Source organism: Monodelphis domestica, chromosome 7 (genome assembly GCF_027887165.1).
Source record: "Monodelphis domestica isolate mMonDom1 chromosome 7, mMonDom1.pri, whole genome shotgun sequence".
Taxonomy (NCBI): Eukaryota; Metazoa; Chordata; class Mammalia; order Didelphimorphia; family Didelphidae; genus Monodelphis; species Monodelphis domestica.
The window spans coordinates 281,502,479-281,519,282 of record NC_077233.1 but is presented as its reverse complement, the minus strand read 5'-3'; the positions used below and the strand labels follow the sequence as shown (position 1 = coordinate 281,519,282).

The following is a 16,804-nucleotide window of genomic DNA, read 5'->3' as shown; positions in this document are numbered from 1 at the left end:
GTTCCTGATTCATTTACCTAAACTGCAAATTCCTTGTAACTTATCACATATACAAGTTTTATTCATGGCCTGAAAGAAAAGTTTTCAAGTTTGGCATATCTTACAAAGACAGGAGAAAATGGATTTCAGCATTAAAGAAAGAATTTTCAAACACTGGAAACAGCGACAATGACATTATATGGCAGGGTGAGAGGATGACTGAGAAAAAAGGACCAATTGAAGAGGGCAAAGGGAAGGAAAAGAAAGGGCCATGATAATAAACAACAGTGAAAAATGATTCCAATTCTTCTTATGATTCGGTTTTCTCTAACCAAGAGAATCTACCAACCAAGGATATGACCGAAAAAGGGCTAACAAGGAACCAAAATCCCAAATAAGAGAGTGGCTAATATACCCGCAATATGTCTTAGGGTACCAAAGGAACTTGCAGATGTGACTACTAGATCACTGTCACTGATTGTGGGAAAAGTATAGGAAACTGCAGATTCTCTAGACAGTAGAACTCACTCCTGGCTAAAGAATGGTAATTAATGGATAAGTGCCAACCTGGCGTAATCTCTACAATGGAATAAAGAAATAATATGTCCAACTTGTCCACACTGGAATCATCTTTTCCCCTACACCCTTCCCTCTTCCAAATTCCCCTATTGTTGTGAGGGCGCCATCCACCCAGTCACTCAGGTTTGCAACTTCGGTGTCATCCTCAACTACTCCCTCTTTCCCCTCCCATATCCAATCTATTGCCAAGGCCTGTTGTTCCTATCTTTGTAGCTTCTCTAGTCTAATAATCCCTCTTCTTTTCCCTGATACTGACACCACTCTGGCACAGGCCCCCATCACCTCGCACCTCAAATACTGCAAGTCTGCTGGTTGTCTCTTGCTAAAAAAGCTCTCCCCACTTCAGTACATCCTCACTGGATGCCAAAATGATCTTTCTTCCTTTTTTCCAACCCCTACTTTCCATCCTGTGTATGGGTTCCAAGGAAAAAGAGAAATAAGGATTAGATAAAGGGGATTAAGTGACTCGCCCAGAGTCACACAGCAAGGAAGTGTCTGAGGTCAGATTTGAACCCAGGACCTCCCATCTCTAGGCCTGGCTCTCAATTCACTGGGCCATCTAGATAGCTGTCCCCAAAAGTGACCTTTCTTAAACAAAGGTATGACCGTCTTTCCCCTTACTTAATAAACTACAGTAACTCCCTACACAATCAGACACAAAATCTTCTCTGGTTTTGCAAACCCTTCATAATCTGCCCCATCTCCATGTTTCCAGTTGTCCTATTCCTCATACACCATAAATAATAATGGTCTCCACTGCTGTTCCTCACACAAGATACTTCATATTCTGACTTCATGAATTTCCACTAGCTGTTCCTTATTCCTGGAATTCTCTCACTCTTTATCTCTGCCTCCTGCCTTACTTGACTTCCCTCAAATCCCACCTAAGATCCTACCTTCTTCAGGAAGCCTTTCTCAATCTCCCTTAATGCTAGTGCCTTTCCTCTGTTTCTCCAATTTATCAAACATATATGTGTAGATATAACGTGTATACATATTAAATACATATAAACACATAGTTATATGTATGTTGGTTCATGCATTTTTAACACAGGTATACTACTAGAGTAGGAGGTGATGTTTCCAGTTCTAATGATAAAAAAAAGTAAACAAAAAGCAAAATAAAATACTTTCCTTCTCTAACCTCTTACATATATTATTGCTCATAGGAAATTTGTAATGAGGAAAAAGAGTAGTTAAACAGGTATCTTTAGTTTCTCAAAGATGCTTCAGGGCAATGCAGGTTTCCATAGAAAATCTTCTCAAAGACTGGAGTAAAAATTTCCCCAAAGCCCTCTGTCCAAATTCCAAGACACTCACTCATATTGACTTTGTGGTAGCAATCATGTCAGTCAGTCAATCGACAAACATTTATTAAGCACCCACTATGTGCTGTGCTATGTGCTTGGGATACAAATATGAAAAAGAAAGTCTGCTCTCAAGGAGCTTACAATCTAATACAGGAAATCAACCCAAAAAAAGTAACCTAAAGAGGTAAATAGGTGGCTCAGTGGATAGAGAGCCAGGCCTGGAGACAGGAGGCCCTGGGTTCAAATCTAGCCTGGGATACTTCCTAGCAAACCTTTGACAAGTCACTTAACCCCAAGTGCCTGATCCTTATTGCTCTTTTGCCTTGGAACCAATATTTACTATTGATTCTGAGACAAAAGGTAAGGATTTTTTAAAAGTAACCTGAAAACCTTGGGTAGAGGGATGGTATCCAGCCCAAAGAAGTACAGCCAAATGGGAAATGAAGAACTAGCTGCTCCTTAAATGGAAGAATTCTCTTTGGGGAGCTCAAAGTTCCTCTTTCCAAAGGAGCAAAGAGTACTGAAGAGAGGAGTACCAAAGCTGATCTGATGTAAAAGAAGGGTATGTCACACCCGGGTGTGTACATATAAATAGCAAACTGTCATTACTGGAGTATACCATATTTGTAAACTTGCCTTTGTTATGTAGTTTGAGATCTGGAACTGGTAGGCCCTCTTCCTTTCCATCTTAAAATGTATTTCCTTTGATATTCTTGACCTTTTATTCCTTTAAATGAATTTTGTTCCTTTAAATGAACTTTTCACTGAGCCACTTAGCTTGCCTGCATTTACCACAAAAAGTTTCAAATAGGGACATGACTTCTATAGAAAGGGCGCCATCACAAAAAAATGAGGACCAAAGAAGGAATTATGTCTCAAATCTAGAATAGGGGATAGCTCATGACCAAACACAAACCCTTCTGCAAACAAACAATGCAGCTAAATAGAAAAGAGAAACAAATAAGTGAGGAAAAAAATCTTTGCAGCAGGTTTCTCTGATAAGTCTCATTTCTGAGTTACGTAGGTAATTAATTCAAATATGCAAGAATAAGAGCCATTCTTAATCCATAAATGGTCAAAGGAAATGAGCACGCAGTTTTGAGGAGGAAATTGAAGATATCAATAGTTACATCTAAAACACTAATTATTATTAGAAATGCAAACAAAACAACTCTGAGGTACCACTTTATACATTCTTCAGATTGATAAAGATGACAAAAAAGGAAAATGATAAGTGCTAGAGAAGCTGTGGGAAAACATGTACATTTATACGCTATTAGTAAAGCTGTGAACTGATTCAGTCATTCTAGAAAGCAATTTGAAACTATGCCCAAAAAGCTATTAAACTGTGTATACTTTTGCCCACCCGGTAGCTATGGTGCCTTTTGCTTTTTGAGTTGAATGGATTGCATTCAAGTAACATTATTTATAAACCTCAATATGCTAAGAAAAATAATAATGTTTTAAGACACAAAATATGGCAACATTCATATTTGTCTTCCTAAAGATCTTTTGCAGGGCAACTTACAAGTGAAATACCTTCTGTCTTCCTTGTTTAGCTTTTAAAGTTAATTACAAAAATAACTCAACAATGGATCTATTCACTTTATGGGTAAGATGTAGCATCAAGTTGTTTTTTAAAGCTAACAATGTGTTCGATATGACAATTTCCCAAAACTTTTGTGGCAATAAAGATCAGATAAAAATAAATATGTGGAATTATTAATAAATACTAAGAACAGCTGCATGATGACACAGAAATATATTTTCAGAAGAAAAAAAAACTGATAGTTGTTTCTGAGACCCTGAAGGATTAAATAGCAATTAGAGACACTCTTTCCATGAACTCTTTAATATGGCAATACCAATAATTTTATTACAAAAATCTAAAATTTTTACAAATACAGGCAAAGCACTTTGATAATACTCATTAACATTAAATATAATGCATTAATATGAAAACTAATTCAGCTGCTACATGACTATTTCCTTTTAATTGTGTAACATCACTAGTTTTTATGAAAGAAAAATGATTTAAGTTCTTGGCCAAAGCAATTAATTAAAATCAATTAAGGGGGCAGCTGGGTGGCTAAGTGTTCAGTGGCTAGGCCTGAGAGCCAGGCCTAGAGATGGGAGATCCTGGGTTCAAATGTGACCTCAGACACTTCCTACCTGTGTGACCCTGGGCAAGTCACTTAACCCTCATTGCCTAGCCCTTACCATTCTTCTGCTTGGAACCAATACACAGTATTAATTCTAAGATGGAAGGTAAGTGTTTAAAAAATAAAAAAAAATTTGTTTTAAAAAATCAAGTAAAAACCTGATTTTCTATAAACTTTTGAACATGATATAGGTGAATTTAAGCCAATTCCTAAGAAAAACATTTATTTAGTTTCTGTAGATGACCAGGAATACAAATGAATTATAAAAGAAATTCAACAGATTAAGTAATAATAACAAAGATTCGACAAACCTAATCTAAAAAATAAAAATCCAAAAGAAAAGCCCTACATTAAAATCAAATCTGGCTTTCATGAGGAACAAAAGAGCTTTTCCCATAGATAGCTAGAGCTATAAGACATTTTGAGAAAACTGCTAAACTAGTCAGAATTAAGAGGGCTATGGTTTAGCTTCTTGTGAAAACAGGACAGTACAAAGATAAAACAGATTATAAACTTAAATCAAAGAGCCTTTTTATGAATTTTGATCTTTTTCTATGTTGCTTTTTGAACATAATGGTGTAGTTTCCTCTGATTAAAAAAAAGCATCTCAACTATACTGATTCAATGCTAAAATAGAAAAGTTAGTACCAGGAAATATCAACATGTGTAGTTTAAAGAATGATTAGAGGAAGAGGAGAGGAGGCAGAGTCAAGATGACGGTGTAGAAGCAGCAAAAGTTCAGACCTCTGAATTCCCTTCCTTACCAATTACAAACTAAATGCTCCAAGGGGACTGAAAATCAAACCTAACAACAGGACAGAGCCAAGGAACCCTCCTGCTGGACTCAATCCAAAACGTACACCCCCCAAAAGCTGAAATTCGAGAACACTCAGGTTTAAGGGGAAGAAGGAAGGCCAAAGGACACGTCCCCCTCACTTAGAGCACTAAGCCTCCAGTGGCAGTGGGAACCTCTGATCGGACATAGGCATTTGTCTGGAGGGTGTACCTTGCGGGGCAGTGCCAGGCCCAGAGCGTCAAACACAGGTGGTGGGGAAGGAGCTGGAGAGGGAGTGCAAAGCGAGGAGCCTGGTCACAGAGGCGGAGACCCTCCATATTGCTCCAGCCTTCAAGGAGGTTTTGGCTGCGGGGCACATCCAGCCCAAGCCAGCTGAACTTAATCCCATCAAAAGTCTTCAGAGGCCCAAAGGGTGCTAGAAGACTGTCTGCCCTTTGATCCAGCCATAGCACTGCTGGGTTGGTACCCCAAAGAGATCATAAGGAAAAATACATGTACAAGAATATTCATAGCTGCACTCTTTGTGGTGGCCAAAAATTGGACAATGAGGGGATGCCCTTCAATGGGGGAATGGCTGAACACATTGTGGTATCTGTTGGTGATGGAATACTATTGTGCTAAAAGGAATAATAAAGTGGAGGAATTCCATGGAGACTGGAACAACCTCCAGGAGGTGATGCAGAGTGAGAGGAGCAGAACCAGGAAAACATTGTACACAGAGATGGATACATTGTAGCACAATCTAATGTAATGGACATCTCCATTAATGGCAATGCAGTGATCCTGAACAACTTGGAGGAATCTATGAGAAAAACCACTATCCACATCCAGAGGAAAAACTGTGGGAGTAAAAATGCGGAAGAAAAACAACTGCTTGAATACATGGGTCAAGGGGACATGGTTGGGGACGAAGACTCTAAATGAACATCGTAGTGCAAACATCAACATGGAAATAGGTTCTGATCAAGGACACAAGCAATACCCAATGAAATTGGGGGCCGGCTGCGGGAAGGGTGGGTGGAGGGGATGGAGGGAAATAAAGTGATTGTTGTAACCAAAAAAATAAAAAAGAATGATTAGAAAATTATGAATATGCTTAATTAAATTAATAAATATATAAGTTCCTTTTTTAATATTAATGCTACAAGAGTAAAATGTCAAGGGGATTCCTGGCATCCTTAATGTCTCCTAAAACTTCATTCACATGTGAAGGCCATCTCCAGTAAGGAGGCCTTTCTTAGTAACTCACATTGAAAGCTCTTTATAGTGAGGTGCTGCAGTAAATGCTGAGAAACAGAGGCAAAGGGTGAGAATAATTCCAGGCATGGAAGACAGTACACACAAATGCACAGAGATAAGAGATGAAGTGTCATTTACATTGAATTGCAAATGGCCAAGAGTAAAGCCTATAGAAGAGAGTAAAATCTGAGAAAAGTAGAAAGTGGCTAATTTGGGAAAAACCTTGATACCAAAGAACTTTCTCTCTGATCCTGAAGAGATCAAGGGAGTTTATCTCTAGAAAAATCACTTAAGTAGCTGTGGGGAAGATGTGTGGAGAAACTTGAAGCATGGACACCAATTAGAAGGCTATTACAATGTAACCATGGAAAAATATTTGAAATTAATTAATTAAATAAAAATTTCCATTAAAAAATAAAAAGACAGAACATAAGGTTTTATTATTTTTTTAAAGGAAAAAGGCAATTACAATTTTCCTGGTGGCAGAATTGAGGGCCTAAAACAAAGCAATGGCTGTGTGAAGACAGGGGAGACATGTAGTGAAGGTAGAAACGACAAAACTTGATAATTTAATGGAATTGTGTGGTGAAGAAAAGTAAGAAGTCAAAGTTGTGATTAAAACATGGGTAATTGGTATGGCAGTGGTGTTCTCAACAGTAATAGGTAAACTGGGAAGACAGGAGATTTGGAGAAGAAAGATAATGAGTTCTTTTTTAGATTTCAAGTTTGAGATGCCTACAGGACAGCCAGGTCAAAATGTCTAACAGGCAATTGTTGGAGTGAGACTGGATCTTGTAAGAGAGACTAAGACTGGATAATATAGACTTGGGAATCACTGCGTAAGAGATGTTAATTGAACTCATGGGACCTGATGAGATCATCAAGCAAGAGGGTAGGGTGAAAAGAGAAGAGGGCCCAGAACAGAGCCTTGGGGGACCCTCAGGGTTAAGTGTGTGTAACATGGCAGAACAAAGGAGGCTGAGAAATCTGAGACAAGCAAGTTACCAAAATGGTATTTTCAAGGCAGTTACAACTTTACCACCACACAACTGAAAGGTACAGATCCCACCTTCTTGTCAGGTGACTATTTTAAAAAAAACATTTGCTTCAGAACAAAATACATCCTCTTCCAGCAAAGTATGTCCTGTGCATATAACAAGATCATACAAAATTACTTGACAATTTTAGCAAAAATAACTTTGTTTAATGATCTTATTATGAATGTCAAATAAGCTTAAAACAGGGCAGTTGTAGCTCAATAAAGTCACAAACATAAAAGATGTTCAGCATAGAGAACAAATAGGTTAACTGAGTGGTACAGTTCTCTATATGCTCTTCCTTGCAAATGACATTCTACTGATTACCTCAAGCATGTGAAGATTTCAAAGCCTCCTAAATGAATATTCACAACCACTCAAAAAAGATCAATCTTACAATCCAAATAGGAAAAAATAAGTAGATAATGAATACTTATTGTCTAGACTAAGATATACCCTAGAACAGAAAGACCAATAGAACTGTCTATGGAAGTATATGTATGTTCTCTCTCTCTCTCTCTGTCTCCCCCCCTCCTTCTGTCTCTGTCTCTGTTTCTCTCTCTGTGTCTCTCTGTCTCTGTCTCTGTCTCTCTCTGTCTCTCTCTCTCTGTCTCTGTCTCTGTCTCTCTCCCTCTCTCTCTCTCTCTCTCTCTCTCTCTCTCTCTCTCTCTCTCTCTCTCTCTCTCTCTCTCATTCTCTCTCTCTCTCTCTCTCTGTCTCTCTCTCTCTCTTTTTCATACCCAGAAATTTTCTCATGCCCAGAATGAAAAACCAGGGAGAAAGTAAGCTAGATTTCATTAGGGAAACTGCTTTTAATGATTGAACTTCTCCCTGAAACTAAAAAAAGAATATTAGTATTAAGAAGAAGGATCTAGGGGCAGCTGGGTAGCTCAGTGGGTTGAGAGTCAGGCCTAGAGATGGGAGGTCCTAGGTACAAATCTGGCCTCAGACACTTCCCAGCTATGTGACCCTGGACAAGTCACTTGACCCCCATTGCCTAGCCCTTATCACTCTTCTTCCTTGGAACCAGTACACAGTACAGATGGAAGGTAAGGGTTTTTAAAAAGGCGGGGGGGGGGGGGGATCCTTCTTAATGCTAATATTATTTTTTTCAAGATAATCACAATTAAAATAACTATCAAGAAAACAAATAAATCAACACAGTTCAACTCAGCAAGTATGTATTAAGCACCTACTATGTGCAGGAGACTGATAGATGCTATGTATACAAAGAAAAAAACAAAATACAATCTCCCCTTAAGCAGATAGCTCTTGTATGTGTGGTGGGAGAGGGAAGAGATGAATATAAATATTCTTACATTTAAAAATATAATCTGGCAGTTTGTGGTAGAAGGAAGAGAAAGGGAAAAGAAGCAGAATCTCATTTAGGAGGAATTGGCCAGGTGAGAAGTGTTAAGATGTGTGAATGGAGAGAAAGCAGATAGTTGTTACTAGGATGGAATTAACAATATTTGGCAAATGATTAAATACATGTGTAAGGACAAGGAGGACGTGTCAAGGATTACTAGGAAGCTACAAATCTGAATAACTGCCTGGCACACAGTAGGAACTTACTAAATGTTTATTGGATTGTACTGACTAGATGGGGAAAAGGAAAGTTGAAAAATAGCCAGAAAAATTTAAGAAATAGAACAGTCTGATAAGTAACAAAATTGCAAGAGTATGATGTCACAGATGCCAAGAACAGAAAAAGTAATAAGAAAGCACTCAAAAGCTTCAAATACTTCACAGCAGTTAGGGGCAATGAGGGCATTGGATATGGCACTAGAAAGAAAATGGTGACTTTCAAGAGGGAGTGGTTTCAGTATAATGGTAGGGATGGAAACTAGATTGAAAAGAGTTGAAGAGTAAGGGCACAGAGGTAATAGTTTTAAAGGACTCTTTCTAAATGTTTAGTAATTAAAGGAAGGTAAGAAGTAGGATGAAAGCTTAAGACAGAGTTAAAGGAAACTGTTTTAGAAGAGAAAGAATCTGATTACAAATTTTATAAATGTTTCCCCTAGCAAACTGTCCCCAGACTTAATTTTTTTTTTCAAAATGAGGTCAGGTAAATAAACTAAAAATATATATTTATTAAGCACTTGTCAGACAAGCACTATGTTAAGTGCTAGGAATACAATGATCAAAAACAAACAAAAAAGTGCTCGCCTTCAAGAAGCTTATATTCTACTTGGGAACTTACATTCCACTTAACTGGAAATTTCTATCTTTAATCCAGTATTAAATATGTTTGGAGTTTTTAGTAGCTCAGTAAAGAGTTTAATTTATTACTAGACTTCATTAAAAAGTAAATAAGAACTAAAACCAACAACATTTAATCTTCTTTTGACTTAACTGAATACTTTTCAAAATCTGTCTACTTTTGATTTCACTTATAACTAATAATAGTAACATGAACCATTTTTATTTTAGTTAACTACTACTGATATTTATAATTTTCATTTTCTATTTGATTTTTCAGTGTTCAGTTCCAGTAAAGACACTTTATTTCAAGTTATAATTAAGTTTCACTACTAGTTGTAAAAATCAGCAACTGTGAAAAAGTGTTTGGCCTTTTTACCTTAATATTATTTAATTTTTTTTGATCCAGCTAATTAAAAGTAACTAATACCTAAATTGTGTACTATATAAACATCTGGAGGTTATGCAAAAGGGGATAATAATTAGGGGATGGGAGTTAATATTGCCAATAAATAGCCAAAAAAATACATGCTGTTTGCTAAAGTAATTTTGGACTATTGACTGTTACTAGCTTTTAATGAATTGAAAAATGCAAATCACAGAATTTTAGAGAACAGAATCCTGACTGTAACATGCCAAACAAGTAGGCACTCAAACTCTGCTTGAAGATCTCCATGAAGGGCAGGCAATCTGTTAACTCCAAAGGAAGTCCATTCCACTCTTGGTCAACTGTATATGTTAGGAAGTTTTTCCTGACATCAAGTCTAAACATCCCCTGGTTCTGAATACTGGGGCCAATAGAACAAGGATAATCCTTCTTCTGGCATAATGGTCCTTCAAATATTTAAGCAAAAATTTTACCTGTCTGTCCTAAATCTTCTCTTCCTTAGATTAAAAATCTCTGGGTCCTTCCTACTAGCCACATGCTAAGGATTCAGGGTCATTAGGTATCCTCATTGCTCACCACTGGATACTTTCTAGTTTATCAATACCATTCTTAAATGCTGGTGTCCAGAAATTAACATAATAAAGAAATGTGATCTGATCAGGGCAGATAGATTCCAACCTGTTAGCTCTCCCTTCCCTATGGAGTTGTCTCATTTACAAATTAGATAAGCACACAGTCTGTCTTTACCCAAATCATAGAAAAAATGACTTAAATACCATAAGGTCAAGTACAGATCCCTAGGGTATGCCACTATATTTCTTGCCAAACTGACTTGGAACAACTCCTTTTAAAATCCATTCATTCAAACAATTTAAATCCATCTAACTGTAGTCTGACCTAGTCCACATCCCTTCATATTTTCAAATGAATATTATGATAAAGTTTATCAAATGCTTTTCTAAAATCTGCATAAACTCTATTGAATGTCTGTCCTAAATCTTCTCTTCTTTAGATTAAAAATCTCTAGGTCCTTCCTATCCAATCTAGCATGACTTGCATTTGATGAGCCTCCTTCCTGGTTCCTTGTAATCATTACTTCCTTTATTTAGATGTCCTAACCATTTCTTTAATTCTAGAGTTTTCCAGAATTCAAGTTAAGCTCCTTAGTCTACAATTTGAAGACTCTTTTTTTTAAAAATCAGGATCATTTTTCAAAAGGTAGACAATATTTTCCATCTTCCAGTCCTGTGGTATTTCTCCCATTCTCCACCTGGCATATTATTGCTGGTGACTCAGTATTCATCTTCTAGTTTTTTTTCAGTATCCATGGATGTAATTCTTCTGGGTCAGGTGATCTGAATTCACAAAAGGTAACTAAGTACTGTTTTTCATCTCCTTACCTAGGCTGTCAACTCCCCATTTCCCATTTTTTGTTGTCACTGGATGTATAAAGTAATTCTCCTTAGAGGAGAAACAAAGCAGAAGCAGAAAGAATAATTCAGCTTTCCTTTCTTTCTCTGGCCACTTACCATCATCTCATCCTCTCCAGAAGGCATCATGATCTCTTTTTTCATCCTCTTCTTTTCCCCCTAAAGAGCTAGAAATACCCCCTTTTTACTGTTCTCAATTTCTTTCACTAGCCTCCATTCATTCTGATTTTTTGCACTCTTGACATTTCTTTGGCAAAACTGTGCCAAATGTTTAACATCCATTCTGTGTTATCCATTCTTTTTTCCTTCTTTTGCACATGTCATTAAAATATACGCATTGATTAGGAAGTTGGCCTGGGCATTCACACTGGTCTTTTCAGATAATTCTCATTGTCTTCCTCATATGACTGTCTTCAGAATCTTATTATTGAATAGGCAGCTAGGTAGCACAGTGTATAGAAAGCCAGGCCAGGAGAGGAAGTTCTTAAAAAAAAATATCTAAATCTAAACTTAAGGTATTTGTGTAGATATTCTTACTATTAATTATTAAAAACAATCTTATGTCTGACAGAAGGAAAAAAGGTTTATTTTCAAATAATTAAAGTTAGCTAGTAATTTGAAGTCTGAGAAAAGAGGTAATGAGTCAATATAAAATTTATTTTATCAGTGAATCTCTTTAAAACAAATACAGATTAGTGCTAGATCTAGATTTGAGAGTTATTAACGTAGGGATATCACGAAGCATATGGGAACTAATGGGATCAATAAGCAGAAGGTAGGTCAGAAAACAGATCAGTTCTAAGAAACATCCAAAATTAGAAGGGTAAGAAGCAAATAATGGCATAGCAAAATATACTGAGAAGAGGGGGCAGCTAGGTAGCTCAGTGGATTGAGAGCTAGGCCTAGAGACAGGAGGGTCCTAGGTTCAAATCTGGCCTCAGATGCTTCCCAGCTCTGTGACCCTGGGCAAGTCACTTAACCCCCATTGCCTAGCCCTTACCTCTCTTCTGCCTTGGAACCTACAGGATTGATTCTAAGATGGAAGGTAAGGGTTTAAAAAAAATATATATATATATATGATTTCTTCTCAGTATATGTATATACAAGGAACCAGGAAGGAGGCTCATCAAATATATGTATATATGTATAGAAAGAAAAAAGTAGAGAACAAGTATAGAAGTTAAGGGAGGAGGGACTTGTCTAGGAAGAGAAGTGACTGAGATGGTCAAATGTTGCAAAAGGTTAAAAAATGGGACTTAGCAATTAAGAGATCACTGATGTTTTTTAAGAGAACAGTTTCAGTGGAATGGTAAGAGCACAAATCAGGGCACAAGAAGTTTTGAGAAGTAGAAACAGAGGGACAAAATGCAGAGGAAGTGGAAGTACAAAGTATGGAGGGCTCTACCTAGAGCAGTACAAAACAGGAGAGATTAACGAGTGGAAGAGCACAGCAGGGTTCTGTTTTGCTTCAAAGTATAAAGGAATATGTTTGTAGGTGGAAGGGAATTAGCTAGTAGTAGATTGAAAATAAGAGAATGGATGATGAAGCCTTTATTAAGTACTTACTATGTGCCAGGCCCTGTGCAGAATAGCTCCTGCTCCCAAGGACTTAACATTCTTATAGAGGGAAGACAACCCAAGGCAGATGGCAAAATGAGAAGTGAAAGATGGCATCTAGGATAGACTCAGCCAGTTGGGTCTGGTGGGCTAGGCAAGTTTTAATTCATTCAGTCAAATCAAGTCAGCCCTGGGGCATTAATTACAAAACTGAGAGGATTCCCACCATTCACTTAGGTAGATGGCATGACAAGGAAGAATAAAGGAAAACCTCTGGGTGAGATTTGAAGCCTGAGAAAGAAGGAATGATCAACTGAGAGAAGAGTATTAGCCTTTGCAAGAAGATGTGATGAGTTTTTGAGATATGGAATAGGGATGGCATGTTTGTGTGTAGTTTAGGAAGAATATTTAATTTGTAGGAAGAATAAATTAATAACTAGCATTTGTTAAGTGAACATAGAGTACATTTAAGAGAATAAGGCATGCTAAGGCTGGAAAGATGGACTAAAGCCAGATTGTAAAGGTCAAATTTAAATCCCAAACACAGGTATTTTATTTGATCCCAGAGGTAATAGGGAGCTATGTTGGGGGGAGAGGGTTGAGCAAAAATCAGCACTGGAGGGATCACTACCTCCCTTTATAGCTAAGAACCCTGCACCTAAGAACCCCGGGAATAGGAGACTGCTATCTCAGTTATTACCACTAAAAGATGACTGACTACCAAGAGCAAGTAAGTCCAAAAACCCAGGACTAACTGCTCCCTCCTATCCCAGACAACTTGTTCTGCTTCCATCCCAGTCCCATACACTCCTGCCTTCCCAATCTCCACCCAGCTATCATTAAACCTTGTGGAGATGAAACCTGGCCAATGCCTCTACAGGTATTATAGCCCTTCCCTCCTCAGTGGCCAAAGCCAAAGAAGATTCAAGCCTGGGGCACTGTCAAATGTCTCATTAGAAATGTATGTGGCTTATCCATGGAAATGACATTTAAAAAGAGGCATTACCATCTGCTGTGCCCCAGGAGGTCCATTGGGCCTTTCCATCTAACTTTCATTTGAAACCTCAGATTTGTATTATCTCCCCCTATTACAGGGCTTCTAACTGGGAACCTATGAACTTGGGTTTTGTAAACCTTAAAATTTCTTAGACTTATAAATGTTGAAAATTTCACCATTGGGAAATTTCATACTGGAAAAAATTTCCTACTGATAGTGGGAACTCTATTGGAATGTGAACCCCATTGGCATGGGAGGTTCCTCCTCCTCCCTTCTTAAGACTACTTTAGGACAGAAACCTGTTGCTGAACAATGGAAAGGGCTTTGACCTATGCTTAAGCATAGAACAGGAAGTTCTTTGAGTCATGATTGATTTTAGAATTGATACAATGGAGATACTTGGAATGACAGAACCAGGTCTTGGAAAATACAATTTCCACCCCACTCAGTCCTAACAGGATTTAGGAAGGGCTGCAGCAAAGGATCAAGATTTAATTATTTGAGAATATGACCTTCAACAGACATGTGCAAAGCCACAGACCTCTGGATGGTCCTGGGTTAAGCTAGAGCCACCATTGGCACGGGGAAGACATGGACAGTGATTGGTAGATGTGAGAACTGAGGGGAGGGAACTTGGATGGTTTCCTTAAAGATAGAGGGGTCTGAGGACTGAGGGTGGTTGGTTGGAGAGGTTTTTGCTCTGAGAGGTGGTGCTTTGAGAGTTGGCTCTGAAGGAAGCTGGAGGTGGAGGCCCCTGAGACTGTTTCTCCATTTTGGTCACATGAGTGATAGGGACTGATCTCTTTTCTTTGCCTCAGCTATCTAAGGGCTTGGGCCTTTTGGCCCAGACTAAACAGAAGGGGTATTTAAGCCCTATTCCCTTCTCTCCCCTTTCTCTCTCCCTCTCTGTATCTCTAATTCCTTTCTTCCTCCTGTTTGTAATTAAACTCTATAAAAGGTTGACTGCTGACTTGAGTTTTCATTTAGGAATTACATAGCTGAATTCCTTGGCAACCTTAAATTAATATATATCAGTCTTTTAAAGTGATTTCCTTGTCACAGTTTTTTTAAAAAAAATTTGATAATTGCATTTTTAAATAATTGGTTTTATTTAAATTTTATGTATTTTATTTTCAACATTTACAAACTTTATTCCAAGGAGTCCAGAGACTTCACCAGATTGCCAAAGAGGTCTATGCCTCCCTCAAAAGAGGGTAAGAATTCCTACTCTAGTAGAATATTGTGAATTTTAGATTTACTTCACCCTGCTTAGTCTTTAGAAGTCTAGCAACCAGGAATGTATACACCCCTACTTAAGGATTAACTGTAGGGGAGGATGGCCTATGACCAGCATGTGCTAGCAAGTGACAAATCAGAAGCAACTGACTGACCCCCTGGGCTGTCCCAAGTCAAGATTAAGCCACCACTGGTACATGTGAGACAGAAGAAGTGATGTAAAGAACTACCTACATAGTTCGCATCACTTCCTGTGATCATTCTCTCAGCAGCATTGGGCACTCTTGGGCAGCATTTGGTGTGCTTGTGGGTTTTGGCACTGAAGCATGGTCTAGGTAAGGCGTCTTCCCTGAGTGACCTTGGTGAGTAAACCAAAGCTGATTCTTCCTTTCCTTGACCTCCTGAAAGGCACTATCCTCCAAGGAAGCCCCTCATCTTGGAGGAGGTCTCATGGCTGGAAGCTGAGCTAGATTGAATCTTCTGAGAAGGCCCCTTGGCTGAGGCCTCTGAACGTCCATTGGCTTAGTCTAGGCCAGAGAAATCTTATACCCTTTCCTCTCTCTTCTTCTTAATTTCTTCCTGCTATTGTAAATAAACCACTATAAAAATCCCAAACTGACTTGAGTATTTTATTGGGATTGAATTTAAATCCCTGGAGACCACTAATATAATATATTCAGTCAACAACCCCAATTTTAACCCTAACAATATGTGCTTCATAAAAGCAAAGACAATCTAGTTTTTCTATTTTTATTTGCAGCATTTTGCTTACTTAATGAGTAACAATATTTTTTCATTCATTCATTCATTCATTGTTTATATCTGTGCTTTTTAAAAAAGCACCTTAGAAGCTGTGCACAGGATGAATTGGAGATAAGAAGACTTGAGAAAGGGAGATCCTGGATCTACTATTTACCACCTTTGTTAATTTGGGCAAGTCATTCCATATTCTTTAAACCTGAGTATCCTCCTTATTAACTTGGAAATAACGCAGAATTACTAAATTAATCAGAAAAATCAAGTTTTTAATCAGTAAAGAGATAGGTCCAGTAATCGACCGCTATTAAAGAGCCCAGTGCCAAAAAACTTCACAGGGCTCCAGGGACTATCCCTGGGAGAATGCACCATGCTAGATGATTTCTCTGAAAAGTGACAGAACTTAGGAGTCTTTTATACCCTCTGGAAAACTTGGTACAACAAGCATGCAGAGAAAAGCTCTAAGCAAGCAGCAAAGAGGTTGCAACCAGAAGCCAGCAGCTGGGGCATCAGAGAGAGGTAAACAGCAATGAATACAAAAGGAAAGGGTCAAGCCAAGAACTAGGCTTTCAGAGAGACGACTTTTTAAAAATGAGAGAAGCTTCTAAAACAAATACAGGTACTCAACATTTGATTTTAGGTTTATATTCCCACCTGAACTGGGATCCTTGAGTACCTTAAAGTCCATTGTTTAGTCTGAAAGGGCTAAGTCTGGGACTTCTCTCAGGGCAAATTCTCAGGAGATGGGGCAGATTTGGGGTCTCCAGATTTCAAGTTGGCATCCTTTCTTATAAGGGTTGGATTATATGATTTTCCAAGGACCCTTCCAGTTCTAAATTCTAAGATCTATGAAATGGCTGTATTGAGGGAAGATGAACTTGATTTTCTGAAAAATGTAGGAACTATGGTCCATCAGCTATGAGTTGGAGTGTGAAGTTTAAATTACTCCACCCTACTTAAACCTTATGGTAGGGGAAGATAAATTGTAATCTCCTGATTGAACAATGAAAGTACTTAGTTCTCACCTTATAGTGAAGCTAGAAACTAGTTAAGCTAAGTCTACTTTTAGATCTTAATACAAAAAGGTGTTAAGTAACTATATAGATTAAATTAATCACAAAAAGGTCAAGTAACTA

The 16,804-nt window shown here is 38.0% G+C and overlaps 1 protein-coding gene across 2 annotated transcripts in view; it reads right to left on the bottom strand.

Annotated features, from left to right (window-relative positions):
* COMMD10 (COMM domain containing 10) overlaps window positions 1-16,804 on the bottom strand; it is a 183,549-nt gene that overhangs the window by 63,190 nt on the left and 103,555 nt on the right. The gene's annotated exons all lie outside the window — the stretch shown is intronic.